General features: G+C 43.3%; 1 protein-coding gene across 5 annotated transcripts in view; it reads right to left on the reverse strand.

Moving 5' to 3' along the window:
• EPC1 (enhancer of polycomb homolog 1) overlaps positions 1-14,020 on the reverse strand; it is a 1,950,735-nt gene that overhangs the window by 777,971 nt on the left and 1,158,744 nt on the right. The window lies entirely within an intron of this gene.

Consider the following 14,020-nt stretch of genomic DNA (forward strand, 5'->3'; position numbering starts at 1 on the left):
GCTAAGCCTGTCAGCCAGTGCATTTAGTTTTCATGGCAGGAATTGAGATTGTAGATGTACTTGGTAGCTCAAGGCTGTGTTCCACAATGCCATAGCTAGTCTGCAGGGGAGGTAAGAATGTGTACCCCCCTGCTTGTTTATGTACCACATAACAGTGATGTTGTCAGTCTTTACCGTTAATTGTCCTGGAAGAATGTGGTCCTTGAAGGCTGTCAGAGCATTCTGTACAGCTAACATATCTTTATGATTGATGTGAAGGTGCATTTGAATTGGGTTCCTTTTGCCCTGAATGCCCTTCCCTGCCAGGTGTGCCCCCCCCCATGGACAGTCTGATACGTCTGTTATTAGGGTTTGGGTGGCAGGGGGTAGTGTGAATGGTAGTCCCTTGTTTTGGTGGCAGGCCTCTGCTCACCAAAGGAACTCTAGGTGTAGACAAGGAATGACAGGAATGCTTCTAGATCCTGAGAATGTTGACACCATAGGCTTTTTAGATACCATTGTAGTTTCCTCATATGCAGTAATGCATATGGAGTTAGAAGAATGCATGAGGCCATGAACCCCAAGGCTTGCAGTATTTGCCTTGCAGATAGCAGGGTTTTTGTGGCCACTTGAAGTAGGTTGTCAAGTGTATTTGTTTCTCTGGCATGAGGAAAGCCAGCTGGGAAGTTACATTCAAGCTTGCTCCCAGGAATATAATTTGCTGACAGGGTACCATGCGTGATTTCTTTTTGTTTATGGTGTACCCCAGACAAGTTAGCACCCTTTGTACAATAGCCAGATGATTCAAAAGTTATGTCCTGGTTTTCTGCCTGAATTAGACAATCATCCAAGTACTGGTATATTTGAATATTTCTTTGCCTGCAAAATGCAATGACTGGAGCTAGGCACTTTGTGAATACCCTGGACGCAGTAGACAAGCCAAAGGGCAATGCAGAGAATTGACAGTGCGTGTAGCCTGCTTTGAAGCGTAGGTATCTTCTGCAAGATTCTCTGATTGGGATGTGCAGGTATGCTTTCTTTAAATTTAGTGCTGCCAACCAGGCATCTTTGCTTACCATAGGAAGCAACTGGTGAAGAGTCAGCATCTTGAATTTTAGAATCACCAAAAAGGTGTATAGAGTAGGTAGGTCCAGGATAGGATGCCATGAATTGTCTTTTCTGGGTACCAGGAAAAATCTCGAGTAGAAACCTTGTCCCTTTTCCTCTTCTGGTACCAACTGAATAGCCTCTATGCTTAAGAGAGACAGAGTACTTCCTTTTGGGCCTCTGCCCACTGATTTGGAGGTAGATCCGGCCAACCGCTTGGAGTTGGTAACGTGTGGAAGTGAATTCTGCATCCTTGAGACACTATTTAAAACCAATTTGTTCTGGGTAATGAGTCCCCAGTTCTTTGCTTGAAGTGCAATCTTTCCCGTCCAAAGGGGCAGTCAGCTGAGAAGTGCTTGGAAGTTTTAAAAAGAAGTCATTGAGACAGTTTACCATTGGGGGGGGGGGGTTATTACTCCCAGATTTGGAAGTGAAGTGGAGGCCCCCCACTGCTTAGTCCTGTGCGCCCTCTGGGAATGAAGCCTGGGTGCTCTGCTGGATCTGGGTATGGACTGAAGGTCTGGAAGAGGCAGGAAAAGACCAATTCTTAGAAGGCCAATGCCTACCAAATCTTGGAGGTTGTACTTGTAAAAAATCTTTAACAATTTGCATAGATTTAGCTTTTTCCTCCATCTTTTTAAGAACGTCTGCCTTGTTGCCAAACAGGTGGTCCTGATTTAAGGGAGCATCCAGTAATTTTGCTTTAACATGATATGGCAAGGATTGCTCCTCAAGACAAGCATGCCTTCTAAGTACAGACCCCAGTTACCGCAGCCCTGCAAGATGCCTCTAGTGAATCAAAACCACATTGCAATGTAGGCTTACCAACATGTTCAGCAGAATGCGTAAAATCCTGTAAATCCTTATTTTCAGCACAATCAGAAATCAACATAATTTTCTGTTTAAGCAATCCAATAATATGCAGCTGATACTTTAACATATGAAACTGGCAATTCAAAGCCCTAATGGCCAAAGCTGCAGTAGTGTATACCTTCTTACCCCATCTATCTAGCGCCCTGGAATCTCTGTCAGAGGGGATAGGATTTTTGTCAGTAGTAGCTTTAATGCCTTTGGGTCCCTGTGAAACTGTTTCAGGATCCACAGTAGGATTTTTGAAAAGGAACTTAAGAGTCAGGAACCCTGTAATATCTATCAGGTTTTCTGGAAGCAGGAGGTAAACAGTCAGGGGCCATGCTGGACTCCGAAAAGGCATCATCGACAATGTCCAGTACAGGACATGCAGTTTTTCATATTAAATTACTGGAAATGGAATCTAGATTTATTTTAAATTATAAAACTCTCTTTCCAAATGGTATGAATATGGAAATGTAGCAAATATTTCTATATAATAAATCTTTAAAACTAAAGTTTTTACATTTGAAATCCATCATCATATTTATATGAAGTAAGGTTATGTTTAACACAATTGGAGTGCATTAATCATAATTAATAAATGTTTTATAATGTAAAAAAAATTTGTTCATGGAATAAAATTCAAAATTTAATGTAATTTATTTAATGCATAACATTTTATAATAAGTATGAGATTTCAAAGGTGAAGTTAGAAGCTTTATAGTAAAAGTGTCACTGATGAAATTTGGTTTAATGTTTAGTGGTTTAATTGAATCAATTATTTATGTAAATGATATAGATGTGTTATAAAAGGGGTGTTGTTTGATTTACAAAATGTATTCCATGAGAAGGCGAAGGCCGAGGTACCAGAATTAAAAGATATTTACACAGTTTGGACTGCTTGTGTTGTGTTCCAGTATTGCAGCTATTGTAGTGTGGAGTGTGTTTTAGGCTCTGAAGCTTGCCCTGATGTCAGAGGAGGAAGGGGGGAGTGGACAGTTTAGACAGACCTGGCACTGTATGGTAGAGGTCAAGGGTGACTTAGTGATGCCCTGTGCCCACAAAATCTTCTGCACCATCCATTCCATTTCTTCCTCAGTAAAGCTACTGATCGAACAAGAGGAGGAGGCAGTCAGGGACCTTGGTCTGGATAAGAAAGGAGACGGCACCCTCAATGGAACCGGATCAAAGGTCACGGATATAGTGTCCTTGGTAGTGACAAGATAGGTTTGAAGGGACTTAGTTGCAACAGATCTGATCTACTCTTACTAGAAAGGATCGGAGTCAATGAACTCAGATCGGACAGGGTAGAGATAGGTGCAGACAGCTGCGATCGGGTGACAGAGTCCACTGACTTGGGAGATTTCATCATTTTAGGTTTTCGCTCTGAAGAGTCCGTCATTGTTGAGAAGTCTCTCTCTCCCTTTTTCAGAGGATTTAGATGAAATAGTTGAAGCAGGGATCAAATGAACAGATTTTGACTTTGTGGAAGAGCCAGATTTCTCTTTACTGCCAGAAACAGTCTCCTGGAAAGCCAAAGGCAACAAAGCTCCTCAAGATCAGCTTACTTTTCTTCTCTACTAAAGCTTGATGATTAAGAGAATAATCCTCTTGGAAGTGAAGGGGGCCAAGACAGCGGACATACAATGAGTGCAAGTCGCTAAACGGGATCTTGTACCCACACTTTGTGTACTTTTAAAGCCAGCAGGCTTCTTGTTTCACCACCATAATGCAAGGAGAAAGAACAGGCAGAAAATCCACTCACACAGAAACATGCACACTCAGAGGAAAAAAATAGTGAAATAAAAAAAAATTCTAACAGGAATAGAGATAAATAAAAGGAAGGGAAGAACTACAAACAATAGTAATTAAAGAGATACCTTTAAAAGTAAAAGGGAAGGACGTAACCTATAAAAAATGGTTACTGGCAGGAAAGTGAAAGGGAATGAGAGGAAAAAAACAAAAGTAACCTATTTAAAAATGGTTACTGTAAAAGACAGATTATAAATGACAAGGGAGAAAGAGAAAAAATGAAATACACTAAAAATATGGACAAAGGGAGAGAATGCAAGAAAAAAAATTTAAATGCAAACTGATAACCACGTCTTCGTAAAGTGGCAAATGAGATCTGAGGTAATGGAGAGATATGCAATGTGGGTAAGGGGAGGTATCAAAGATCTTTTTGGTTGCAACGAGCTTAGTAACAGCAGAGTCAGATCCAGACCCACATGCGAGGATGAGACGAAAAATTGACAATATCAGATACAAATAGGTGATCAGACTTCCTGATAGCCTTAGTGCTATCCAAATAAAATTTGAGTGGTCTATGCACATCCAAGGTGTGTAAAAATCTTCTCACTGGAGGATTGAAGAGAAGGTAAGAAAGTAGGCAATTGATAGATTAACTAAGAGACAACTCATTCACCACCTTGGGCATAAAGAAGAGATTAGCACGCAAAGATACCCTACCCTTGTGAAAAACAAAAAAAAGGTGGAGAAGCCATCAATGCTTGCATCTTAGAAACCCTCCCAGCGGGTGTTAAAGCTAACCAAACAACTGTTTTCCAGGTACAAAACATTAAGGAAGCTGAGACTGCAAGTTCAAAAGTGGCTACAGTAAGCTTAACCAAGAGAAAATTCAAATCACAAGGAAGTTGAACTAGTTTCCTGGGAGGCTTAATATGAAGGATGCCTTTAAGAAAAAGTTTTACTTCCTAAACCAAAGGTGGATATAATGGCAGACAAGCAAAAATGGCTGACAAGAGAACTTTCACTGAAAAATAAGCTAAACCACTCAAGTAACTCACACAAATAAGAACTACTGGAACATCTACTAAAAATGTATCCAGGTTTCGAGAAAGACACCAAACTGAAATTTCTTTTCCATTTAGATAAGTAAGATTTCCTAGTATTGGGTTTCCTGGCCTCCTGCAGAACCCTAAGCACATCCCCTGAAAAAAGGTGCCTAAAAGGAATCAAAAGTTATCACCCACCAAGTCAGTTGTAAGGGTGACAGATGTGGATGAAGTAGAGATCCCTTGTCCTGTGTGACAAGGTCCATTATGTGAGGTAATTTGTGATGACTGCCCTAGGCTAAATGCAGAAGAGGGAACCAATGCTGTCTTGGCAAAGAGTCACCAGCAAGATGTTTGGTTTGTCCTGCTGAATTCTGAGCAGGACTTTCTGAATTAGAGGAAAGGGGGGGGGTGCATAGCTAAACATCCCCTTTCATGAGAACGATATGGCGTCTACATTCAAAGCCAGAGGATGTAGGAGTCTGGCACAATATAGAGGAAGTTGTCTGTTCAGAGGGGAGGCAAAAAGACCCAGTAGAGGAGTAGCCCACCAATGGACCAAGTCCAGAAACATATCCCTGTGAAGCATTCATTTGTGGGATTGAGTCATGGACCTGCTTAATGTGTCTGCCACAATGTTTTGGGTGGATGGAACGTAAATCACTTGAAGAGTAATATCGTACTGAACTGCCATATCCCATGCCCTAACACCTAACCTGCAAAGAAGGTAAGACTTTGCCCTACCACCCTCACCCACTTGCTGACATACCAAAGGACTGTGGTGTCATTTGTAAACACTTTCAAAGTATCTGGATGAAGAGAAGATGAAAAGCCTGTAGAGCTAGAATAAGAGCCCTCATTTCCTTGACGATGATATGGTCTTGTCTTTGAAAAAGACCAAAGGCCCTGCGCACCTTCTTTGACACAAAAGTTACCCCCCCCAGCCTATGTCCGACATATCTGTGAACAAATCAAGTTGGCTGGGGCAGATGAAGAGGAAGTCTTGGATTCACAGAAAACTGCTGAATACAGCAAAGGAACTCAGATTTTACGAATGGGAGAAGAGGGATCACAAACTCGAGGGTGTGCATGCTGCATCCAAACTGATTTTAGGTACCACTGAAATTTGCTCAGGTGAAGTTTTGCAAGGGGCAACGTAGGTATTGTGGATGCCATAAACCCTAGAAGTCTCAAAGTCCTTGTCTGTAATGGAGGGAAGAGTTCAAAGGCTTTCAAAGAAGGAAGTGAGGTAAAGAATTTTTTCTGGTGGAAGATGTACCATAGAAAGATGTGACCTTGTGATGGAGAAAGAAAAGACTTTTTGAAATTTATGGTGAACCCCAGACTTTGCAGGAGAGAAATGGCAAACTGGAGATTTTTAATCTACTGTTCTGATTGAGGAGCTAGAAAAAGAATATCATCCAGGTATGGGTATAATGGAATTCTCTTGACCCTGACGAAAGCAGTCACAGGGTCCAACCACTTTGTGAATACCCTTGGGGCACCTGAAAGTCCAAAAGGCAAGGCAGAGAACTGAGTGCAAAGAAGCTAGAGATAAATGTAAAAATTTCCTACAAAGGGGATGGACAGGTATGTGAAGGTAGGCATTCTAGATGTCTAGAGAAGCTATGCAAGACTGAGGAGGAATCAAAGAAAATAAAATTTGTAAAGACAGCATGCATAAAGTTGGCAGTTTAAGGAAAGTGTTTAAGTGGGATAGGTCCAGAAATGGTCTCCAAGGATAATCCTTACTGGGGACAAGAAACACGGAGTAAAACCCCCTGCCTCTCGGGTCCATTGGCACATGCTGAACTGTGCCTTGAGAAAGTAATTCCCTCAAAACTTGTGGAAGCAAAGTCAAAATGGTTTGTAGGGTACTGTGGAATACCCTTGAAATTAGAAAGATATTTCCAAGTCATGAAATACCCTTGTTGGATAATATAAAATAAGGAAGGTATTTCCAAGTCATGAAATATCCTTGCTAGATAACAAAAAACCCAAGAATCCCGAGTTATACTTGCCCAAGCTGGAAAAGAAAAGTACAGTTTTGTACCTACCATAAATGTAGATGTCCGAACTGGATAGCATCTGCAGTCATAACAAGTGGGTTGTCCTGTCGTCAGGCAGCCCTTCAGTCGGCCGGATTCCAAAGTCCGGGTCCGGCTTCGGCTGATGTCGCACTCCACCCGACGTCATCTCTGTTGGTCTTCGGGTATAAAGGCATCAGCCGACGCCATTTTCCTCAGTGTTTCTTGCCCCAGATGCCAGTAGCCCTCTTGCAGGCTAAAATTTGGATAGATGCCAATGTTTCCAAATAGATAGAGGTAAACACAACAATAAGCATGTATGTACATATACAAAACAAATACACCATAAAAGACTCCCCAACAGCTAGCTAGTAGAAGGGTGAACACCCAAGGAGTACCACAAGGGGGATGGTGGGAGGGTAATCCTGACTGCAGATGCTATCCAGTTCGGACATCTACATTTATGGTAGGTACAAAACTGTACTATGTCCTTCATGGATGCATCTGCAGTCATAACAAGTGGGTAGAATACCATAGCCAACTAGGGAGGAGGATAAAGGTAGATTATGGTGTGTTTAGGATCCCTTGCAGTACAGCAGTGGCAAACCCTGCTCGGGATCTGGAATATAGAGGCAAATTATAATGCTTGGCAAATGTATGCACGGAGGTCCAAGTAGCCGCCTCAATAATGTCTTTGGTTGCCACTCCTCGTAAGAAGGCTGTGGTAGTGGCTGTTGCTCTTGTAGAATGAGGTCTTATGTTCTGTGGAATTGGTTTTCCATGGAAGGAGTAACAGAATCGTATGCAATTTCCTATCCATTTGGAGATTGTCTGTTTGGAAATAGCTTTTCCTTCCCTTCCTGTTGCATAGGCTACAAAAGTTGGTCAGTCTTTCTGCTATTTTTGTTCTGTCCAAGTAGTAGCGTAGCTGTCTATGTACATCCAAGGTATGCAGTATTCTTTCCCTCTGTTTTGTGGGTTGGGAAAGAAGGTAGGTAGGTGGATTGCCTGGTTTAAAGATACTCTGGATACCACCTTAGGCATAAATGTAGGATTAGTCCTCATGGACACTCTATCTTGGTGGAAGATTAGGAAGGGTTGCACTGCCATTAAGGCCTGTAGTTCTGAAACCCTCCTTGCTGAAGTAATTGCCAGTAGGAAAGCAGTTTTCCATGATAGGTGTTGTAGGTCTGCTGTTGCTGCTGGTTCAAAGGGTGCTAGTGTCAACTTTTCTAGCACAAAGTTTAAATCCCAAGCTGGTAATGGTGGTTTCCTTGGAGGTTTTACATTCTTGATTCCTCTGAGGAATTGTCTGAGCAAAGGGTGCTAAAAACAGGTGTATCAAAGCTGTATTCTGCTGAAATAGCTGATGCATGTATCTTGATGGAGGAGTAGGACAGGCCTGAATGAAGAAGTTCGCCAGATACTCCAGAATGTTAGGCATATCTATGTTTGACACATCTTTTCCTCTTTCCGTACTCCAGATGACAAACCTTTTCCATTTTCCAGCATAGTTCCTTCTTGTTGAAGGTCTGCGTGCTTCCAGAATAATGTCTTTAACTCTTTGGGAAAGTTCTGGAATAGCTGCTGTTATGTGATGTTCCATGCAGTCAGTTGTAAGGTTTTTAGGTTTGGATGTATGATGCTGTAGTTGTTCTGCGTTAACATCAAAGGCATCAGGGAATTGTCCACATATTGTTCCGAGACATGCTCCTCAGTAGTGGGTACCAGTGTTGTCTTGGCCAGTTTGGAGCTATCAGGATTATCCTTGGATGTTCTTCCTTGATTTTTAGTAGTACCTTGTGTATCAAAGGAAGAGGCGGGAATGCATATGCTGTTAGGCCTTTCCAGTTGAAAGAGAGCGAATCCACTTTCCATGCTAATGGGTGGAATGTCCTTGTGCAGAATTTTTTGAGCTGGTGATTGAGAGGAGATGCGAATAGGTCTATCTGTGGCATTCCCCATTTCTTTGAGATGGTCTTGAAGATGTCCGGATGAAGCTTCCATTCGTGGGCATCCGAAGTGGTTCTGCTTAATATGTCTGCTAGGGTATTGGCTTTCCCTGGTACAAATATTGCCTGTAACTGGATGTTGTAGCTGAGTGCGAGGGTCCACAGCTCCAAGGTCATTCTGCATAGGGGGTATGAATGAGTGCCTCCCTGTTTGTTGATGTACCACATGACTGTGGTGTTGTCTGTCCTTATCAACTGGCCCTCTTTGAGAAATGGTTTGAACTTTTGGATTGCCAGTTTTACTGCCAGCATTTCTTTTAGGTTGATGTGCAGTTGAAGTTGATCCTGTGTCCACAATCCTTGCACGCATTTGTCCAGCATGTGTGCCCCCCATCCTAGGTCTGAAGCGTCTGTTGTGATGGTCTGGCTTGCTTGACATCTGCGAAAGGGTAGGCCTGGGTTTGACTGGCATGCCTGAGCCCTTCATAGGAACTCCTGTTTTAAGCATGGAATTAGTGGGATTTCTGTTTCTAGACTGTGTCTGTGTTGGGACCATAAATTCTTTAGGTACCACTGTAGTTTTCTCATATGTAGTCTGGCAAATGGAACCAAGATTATGCATGATGCCATGAAGCCCAAGGCCTGCAGTACTTTTCTTGCTGTTAACTTGTTCAGTTTTGTTAGTGCCAAGAAGTATAGAGGAGTTCTTTTGTTTTTCTGTAGTCAGGAATGCCATTTGTTTTACTGTGTCCAATTCCGCGCCCAAGAAAGTCCTTGTTTGGGATGGTATTAGCCTTGACTTTTGTAAATTGACTGTGTATCCCAGTGCTTGTAGCAAGTAAATGACCCTTTGTAAATCTGTTGTCAGCTTGCTTTTGTTGTCCCCTTGTAGCAGGCAGTCGTCCAGGTATGGGTAAATTTGAATTCCTGAAGTCTGCAATGGGCTATTACTGATGCCAGGCATTTTGTGAATACTCTGGGCAGTAGATAAGCCAAAAGGCAATGCTGAGAATTGATAGTGCTCTGATCCTGCAAGAAATCTGAGGTATCTTCTGCAGATTGGTCGAATGGGGACGTGCAGGTATGCCTCCTTGAGATCTAGAGTTACCAGCCAAGACTCCTTGCCCAGCATGGGAAGAAGTTGCTGTAGGGTCAGCATTTTGAATTTTGGGACAATGATGTATGTATTTAAGGTGGACAGGTCGAGAATTGGTCTCCAACTTTTTCCTTTCTTGGAACTAGGAATAGTCTGGAGTAGAACCCTTTCCTTGCTCTGCTGCTGGCACTCTTTCCACAGCTCTCATGTTTGCTAACTCCATTATCTGGCGTAGAGCCTCTGTTTTTTGATTTGGAGGTAGATTTGGCATTCCTCTTTTGACTGGAATAGTGTGGAAGTGAAACCGGTAACCTTGATCTATGGTTTGTAAAATCCACTTGTCCTTTGTTATGTAGTGCCAGTTCTTTGAAAATAAGGTTAACTTTCCACCTAGAGGAGCTGCTATTTGTTCCCTGGTAGGCGGGTTTAGGGTTAAGTCACTGTGGTTGTGTTGATGTAGTGGCAGTGGCCGTGTCTGTGCCTCTGTTGTTACCTTGCCACTGTCTTCCTCTGTAGGCACCTCCTCTGGATTGGTTTCTGCCTCTGGAACGTCTATTCCTGCCCCTTTGAAATTTTGTGGAGTCAGGAAAGGACCAATTTTTGGCAGGCCAGTTCCTGCTAAACCTTGGGGGTTGAACCTGCAAGAAATCTTTAACAGTTTGAACAGATTTTGCCTTTTCTTCCATTTTCTTCATAACCTGCTGGGCAGATGTACCAAACAAACTTGTCTTGTCCATAGGAGCATCTAGCAACTTAGCTTTAACATGATCCGGTAAAGCTTGTTCCTTTAGCCATGCATGCCTTCTTATCACTGTGCCTGTCATGGCTGATCTAAATGAAGCCTCCAGTGCATCATAGCCACATTTTAAGGAATGGTTGCTAACCTGTTGTATGTTATTTACCATATCTAATACATATTTCTTATCAAGAGATTCATCAGTGGTTAGTTTTTAGTTAACTGATCCAGCATAAACTCTTGGTATTGTATCATGTGAAACTGACAGTTTAAAGCTCTAGCTGAGAGAGTAGCTGAAGTGTAGACCTTTTTACCCCATCTGTCTAATGACCTTGCTTCCCTTTCAGAAGGAATAGGGTTTTTAGCTATGGTCGCGGCTACTGCCTTGGGGCCCTGGGATATAGTTTCTGGGTCTGCAAGTGGAGCCTTGTAAAGGTGGTGATGAGTATCTGGTACCCTGTAAAATCTGTCTGGTTTGGTAGGGGCTGGGGGTAAAGAATCTGGAGCGGAGCAAGCATCATTGAAAGCATCATCCACCACAGAGAGAACAGGGGGTACAGCCAAGGGCCTGTGCTGAGGGAGGTGCAGAAAGGTCCTAAGTCTTTTTCTGGAGTCTGAAAAATCCTGTTGCTGCCATTGGAACTGTTCTCGCATGGCATGCAAAGTTTTCCCAAAGGAAAATTCTTCTGGTGGGGAAGCAGCTGGGATGGATTCTTCAGCATCAGAATCTTCAAAATTGGAGAAGGGAGCCTCTGGCTGGTCAGTTATGTCTGATTCATCAGCAGAATCATCAGAGGACACTGGCTCGGGGGGCTCTGCCCTAGGTCTCTTCTCTGGGGGCTGAGAGGCCCTGTCTGGGTGAGATTGAGATCCTCTAATTAAAGAAATTAAATCTTCTGCCAAGGTAAGCATTTGAGAACTAGAAGAGGGCCTGGATGGGGGTGGTTTAACAGGCACTGTTTTAGTAGTCTTGGCAGCTTTAGCCCTGGCGAAGGCCTTAATGGACATGGCTGCTGGAGGCCTAGCAGCACCACGTGCTGGGGTAGAAACATCCAAGGGGATGGTGTCTGATAAGTCAACCACCGTAGTGGGTAAAATTTCTGAAGTCGTTTCAAGAGTTGTAGCAGGGGCCTCAGTAGTAGGAATAGGTTCAGCTGTACTTTGTTCAGTTTTCTCGGTTTCGGCCGAAACCGAGACACTCGCGGTTTGCTTGACCAAGGTTTTGGCCGAAACAGTGGACCGCGAGTGTCGGTCTTTATCTTTGCGTTTTTTGCCAGATTGGGTAGTCGGAGGATCCGACGGCATAATGTACGCAAAATCAGAACCGAAAAACTGTTCTGCGAACTCCGACCGACGCCTAAGCGTTCGTCGGTTGAAAGAAGCACAGGCCGAACAGGCTGCTACGTCGTGGGCTGGGCCTAAACAAGGCAGACAGTAAGAGTGGAAATCTTTATGAGGTATTTGTTTCCCACAGTTTAAACAATTGTTAACTTTTTCTGACATCGGCTGAGGCAAGAAAGAGTCCCCAACGGGGTACTTAGCTTTAGACGTATTCGGAGTAGTATTCGGTAGAAGTAATCTCTGGATCCGACCGACCGTCACTTGCGAACAGCTTCTGCTTCGGGCGCCACGCGGCAAGAAAGACTGAGGAAAATGGCGTCGGCTGATGCCTTTATACCCGAAGACCAACAGAGATGACGTCGGGTGGAGTGCGACATCAGCCGAAGCCGGACCCGGACTTTGGAATCCGGCCGACTGAAGGGCTGCCTGACGACAGGACAACCCATTTGTTATGACTGCAGATGCATCCATGAAGGACATCAAATAGAGATAGAACAGTAAGTCTTGGAAGAGGGTGATAAGAGTACTTGGCCTGGCTGGAAAGGGCTGCTGGGATTAAAGGACAGAACCAGTAGTCGTAGACTGTGGAGGTTTTCTTGCAGTCTTTTGTTACATCTGGAAGAAGATGGGCACGTCTGTCTCAACACAGGAAATCTTAGTGGGAAAATTTCTGTATAAGTTTGGAATAGGACACAAAAAGGTGCTTAAATTTTGACGTTCCTTTCTCTTCTCCTGTAAGGACTTAAATAAATATGCAGCTGCAGAACCAAATACAGCAGAGTTTTCTGGAGGTGCATCTAACAATTGTTTTGATGTCATCTGGCAAAGTTTGAAGCCTCAACCAAGAGTGCTTTCTAAGGACAGAGTCAAAACCAGCTGCTCTAGAGGATGCTTCATCTGTATCATAAGTGCATTTAATAGTGTGTCTAGCCACTTGTGAAGAAGCTGCTAATACAGACATAACCTGATTTTAAGGACAAAGTCTGAAAGCTGTGAAAGAGCTTGAAAGGCCTATGAAAGCAGGGTCAATGAATACCCGGACATGTGTGCTTGACAGTTTACAGCGCTGATAGACAAAGTGGAAGAAGCATAAACTTTCTTACCAAGTCTTTCCATAGTTTTACTCTCCTTATTTGAGGCAAGAAGCTTTGAAGAAAGTGACAACCTCGAGGACCTATGTGAAGCAATGGATACTACAGCTGGATCAGCTGCAGGACACTTACACAAGAATTTGCAGTCATCAGGGACCGTGTAGAACCTGTCTGGCCTTTTAAGAGCAGCAGCCTGTGAATCAAGGGTCTAAGAAGTGTGCAAAACTGCTGGCAAAACAGAAGGCACGGCAGAAGTTTCCATTTGTAAAAGGTCATAATACTTTTTTTTCTCTTCTGAGATCTGTGAGCAGTCCCACTTTAAAAAAAATTCTCTCACTTTGTTAATGCTCTCCCCAAAAGAAATCTCTTCTACTCAGGAATCTAACCCATTGGACTCCTCCTCTGGAGAAGCATATTCTAAAGGGGAAGTAATTTGTGCAGAGTACACCAAGGAATCCTCATTAGAGAAATACCATCCTCAGGTAAATCTTGTTCCCTAACACGCTTAACTGGACAAGTTGTGAACAGAAATAGCAGTGGAAGGCTTCACAGCCATCAAAGCCTGAAATGAGCCCCTGAGAAAATGTATCCCAGTCGGACTGTGGACAGGAAGGGGCCTGAGAATGACTGATTCTCTGTTTTTTCTTAACATGCATTTTTGCATGATGAGTTGAGTTAGAACCCGACATAAGACTGGCTTCTGTGGCCGACTCTGGAATCTGTTCCCTAGCTGGAGTAAGAGGACTTTCAAGTACAATAAGCCGTGGTTCACCCTGTCCATCTGAAATGGACATCTGCATTGCATCTGAGGACGTGCCAAGGTTGGATTCTTTAACGGCTTCCAATGAGTTACTTACCGATGAACCGGACCCAAACTCTGAACATAACTCTGGGTCTTCACTAACTTCAAGGGATACGTCGGTGGATACAGGGTGCAGCCGAAGAGGATTCAGACCTAGGTTTATTGACTTCCCTCTTCAAAACTGGCTCAGCCAAAGGACCCACGGAACCTTCCACAATGTCTTTAGCTCGTCTTTTAAGTCG

The sequence above is a fragment of the Protopterus annectens genome, chromosome 3.part1, assembly GCF_019279795.1.
Source record: "Protopterus annectens isolate FY-2018-M chromosome 3.part1, PAN1.0, whole genome shotgun sequence".
NCBI classification, from domain to species: Eukaryota; Metazoa; Chordata; order Ceratodontiformes; family Protopteridae; genus Protopterus; species Protopterus annectens.